The 3,830-nt window shown below is 42.6% G+C and overlaps 1 long non-coding RNA gene across 1 annotated transcript; it reads right to left on the bottom strand.

Annotated features, from left to right (window-relative positions):
• Positions 1 to 430: 430 nt before the first annotated feature.
• On the bottom strand, positions 431 to 3,560 carry LOC115612015. The gene is made up of 2 exons (XR_003992851.1): positions 3,292 to 3,560; positions 431 to 626 (listed from the first exon to the last, which is right to left on the bottom strand). It is a non-coding gene; the product is annotated as an uncharacterized LOC115612015 (long non-coding RNA).
• Positions 3,561 to 3,830: the final 270 nt, after the last annotated feature.

Genomic DNA, 3,830 nt, shown 5'->3' with positions numbered 1-3,830 from the left:
AGGGGACTGGTTCGTTGGAGTGGTAGCAATAATATCGAGGGTTTATTCCTTTGGCAAAAATTTCCCACCACTCATGGGATTCCCGAATAATTTTTTTTGTTTAGACTCTAATTGTTTTAATTTCCACTCAGTGAGAGTTCTTTGGATTTTCCAACACTGTGTGCAAACTCCTATTGGAGGGTATCCACATTCACAATGTGTCTACCATTTATCCTGGCATACCTTACACCTAAAACAAGCAAATGGATAACAATTGCAGTTCAAATCATTACACCCACCTAATTCGTATATCTAGAGTGCATATATTATTTACATCAACATATCTTCTATATTTAATATTGTGAGGTTGCATAAGTTTAGCAATTTCCTTCAACACACTTTGTACGCTTCCATATATAATAGAAAAAAAGAGAAATAATTATAGCAAATATAAACAGCAATACACACTTTATACCGAAAGGTAATGCGGCAAAATAATCAAATAAAGTCTTTATCATTACGTTATCTTTTCAGGGTTATCTTGGTGTCACCTGGAGTACTGATTACTTTCCAGTGGGGTCTCGTCACTGGGCCTTTAATGCGACTGGCATGAGTCCATCCACGCTCCGCAGTTCGGACAGCTGTTTCTGTTGTAAGCAAAACAAGATAAGGTCCCTCCCAATTGGGTTTTAGGGTTTCTTCCTTCCACACTTTAATCAATATCCAATCCCCAGGTTTAACATTATGAATTTTTAAGTCCAACGGGGGTCGTTGTACAATCAGTCCATGTTCCCAAAGCTTGTTACGATGTTCTGCTAATTGTGAAACATATTCATTAATCACACGGTCTCGAATTAAAACATTTGTTTGTGGACTTTCAATTCTATAAGACATTCCATACACCATTTCAAACGCTGATATTCCTACATCTGCTCGGGGTCTGGTTCTGAGAATTAATAGTGCCATGGGTAGGCACTTAATCCATGATAATTTGGTTTCTATCATTAATTTAGTCAAAATAGTTTTGATTTCTCCATTTATCCTTTCAACTTTTCCCGAACTTTGTGGATGCCATGGTGTATGGTATTCCCACTTAATCCCCAAGCTTTCAGCTAGATCTTTAACAATTTTTGACACAAAGTGTCTTGTGCTAACAATCGATCAATTTCTGGTTTTAATCCCCTCCGTCCTTCTAGGGATATGGGATATTGCCTTACCCTCACAGGTATGTGGGGTTCGGAAAGTTGGATTTTAATCGGTGGGATTTTCAGTCTACTAATTGTGTCCGGAGAGTACCAGACATCGGGGTTAATTTGTTTTTGATCATCCACGGTTAAAGGATAAGCAGACACTGTTAGCTCCTGATTTTTCACTTTAATTTCTAATTGCAATTCAACAATTAAATCTCGTCCTAACAGATTAAATTCTGCTTCAGGGACGAGCAAGAGTTCACCCATTCCAAATTTATTTTCAGTTTCGAATACCACATTTTTGATTTTGCTTACTTTAAAGGGTTCTCCTTTTGCCCCAATTACTTGTACCTTTTCAGGGGAAACTTTACATCCCTCAGGTATTTGCTTAATAGTTGATTTCTCAGCCCCAGTGTCTACTAAAAAGGTGAACTCTTGTTTATGGGGACCTATTTTTAATTTTATCAAGGGCTCATGATGACTCCGGTCCCCTAAGATATAGAGCCCCTGACTCTCCTATTCCGTTTTCAATATTCCCTCATCCCTGATCCTTTCTCTGCAATTCTTCTTTATATGTCCCTTCTTTCCACAGTAAAAACAACATCTCTGCTCCTTCTTTACTATTACGTTCCCTTGTTTCGTTCCAGCAGATCTGTGTTCACCAGTTCGTCCTTTGCGATCCTCTCTGACCGCTGCTACCATCATTTTTACTTGTCGCTTGCTGCTCTCTTCTTCCCGCCTTACGTAGACTTTCTGAGCTTCCCTCAATAATTCATCCAACCCTCTATTCTGCCAGTCTTCTAACTTTTCAATCTTCTTTCTAATGTCTTCCCATGATTTTGCCACAAACTGAGTTTTGAGGAGCGCTTGCCCTAAAGGGTCGTCTGGATTTACCCCAGAGTACAGCTGAAGGGCTTTCCTCAGTCGTTCCAGCCACTCAGTAGGGCTTTCATCTTTCTTTTGCATTTCATTAAATGCTTTATTGATATTCTGGCCACGGGGTACTGCTTCTCTAATTCCCTGAATTACTATAGTTCTCAGGTCCTGCATATGAGTTCTATGCATCGGATCCTGATTATCCCAATTAGGTCTTTGAAGTGGCCATTTAATATCTGCTTGGGGTCCCTGGGCATGTTGAGCATCCCACAGTCTCATTCCTGCTCGTCTAATCATATCTCTTTCCTCGGTAGTAAATAATTGACCAAGGATAGATTGCATCTCATCCCAAGTATAAAGGTTTGGTCCCAAAAATTGATTTAATCTTTCTGCCACTCCCAGTGGGTCCTCAATTAAGTTTCCCATTTCAGTTCTTTTAAAATCTCGTAGGTCAGCCGAGTTTAGGGGTACGGAAATATATCCGATCACAGGTTGAGGTCCCCCCATGGGTATTTCCCTTAGGGGGTACATCTGAGCTGCCCCTTTTTGACTTCTAGTTACGCGTCTAGGAAGAGGGGGAGACCCTTGTTCCGACTCTGGTGGGGGAGTGGGCGCTCTGGGGACTTCTGTGGGAGCAGGAGGAGGAATGTAAGGAGGGGGGGTTAGAAGGGTTTCGTCTAACTCTTCCTTCTTTTTCTTTTGTTTAGTTTTTATTTCATTCAGCGGATAAAGTCTAGCTCTCGGTCTTTCTAGCCACACTTCCGCATATTGACTCTCCTCCGGGTTAAGGGGATTTTTATTATTAACCCAGAGGTTTAATTGCTGTCTTACCCAATCTTCTTCTGACCCATAGACTGGCCAAAAGACATTTTTAGAAATCTTCTTCCCTCCCCATATCTTAGTACAATATTCTATCATTTTTTGCTTATCTTTCCCTAGGGTTCCAGGGGAATATCTCCAATTGTCTAAGATATATGCCAGAGGGGTATTTTTAGGTACAGTGTGTACCCTCCCCATGGGAGTCGAAGGCTTGCTGCCCTTCGCCCCCATCTTCTGGATTATCCACAAACACACACTCACTCGCTCCCCTTATTCCTGGCCCAGTCCCTCGCGGGAGGTGGGAAACGCAGTACTAAAGGGTCCACACTCGCTTGGTTCAGTATATCGAACCTCTCGTTCGTTATAATCCAGGATACCCAATCCCGCCCGAACGGCGAACCCGCGAACAACTTCGCAGTATACTTACGCGTCCTGCGTCTTCGTCCGGACTCCCGTGCACAGAATTTTATGGGATTTTACCGGTCCTTTTTTGCTCAATATCCTAGAATTTAGGTTCGTCGGTAAGGTTGGAGTGAGCTGTTGGTCGCGGGGCCGCGAAATGTCGCGGGGCGCCTCCCCGGAGGACCAAAGCCCACCGTTCCTTATCCGAGTCACGGCACCAGAAATTGTCATAAATTGTGACCACAACGGATCATAATCCAATTAAAATTTTATTAATTATAGCAAGTAGAATATGAGCAAAAACAGCGCTGGACGACAGGGGAGTCTGCGCTCCGCCACTGCCGTGCTGAGCAGTTCAAACAGTCCCTTTTTATACATCTTTACTTCCGTGTTCATGAAGTAGTGGAGGTACTCTGCGCATGCTTCAGTTGTTGTTAGGGGGTCGTTTTCTACCTCCTGGTGGTCGTTGAGGCCGAAATAAGAAGTCTTTCTCCTTTATCCCATAGTTGACCCCTCATTCACATGTCCTTATCTGGGGTTGTTTGTCCTGTTTCTGTCGGTTCC

The sequence above is a fragment of the Strigops habroptila genome, chromosome 8 (genome assembly GCF_004027225.2).
Source record: "Strigops habroptila isolate Jane chromosome 8, bStrHab1.2.pri, whole genome shotgun sequence".
Taxonomy (NCBI): domain Eukaryota; kingdom Metazoa; phylum Chordata; class Aves; order Psittaciformes; family Psittacidae; genus Strigops; species Strigops habroptila.
The sequence above is the reverse complement of the archived record's forward strand: the minus strand, read 5'-3'. Positions and strand labels throughout refer to the sequence as shown.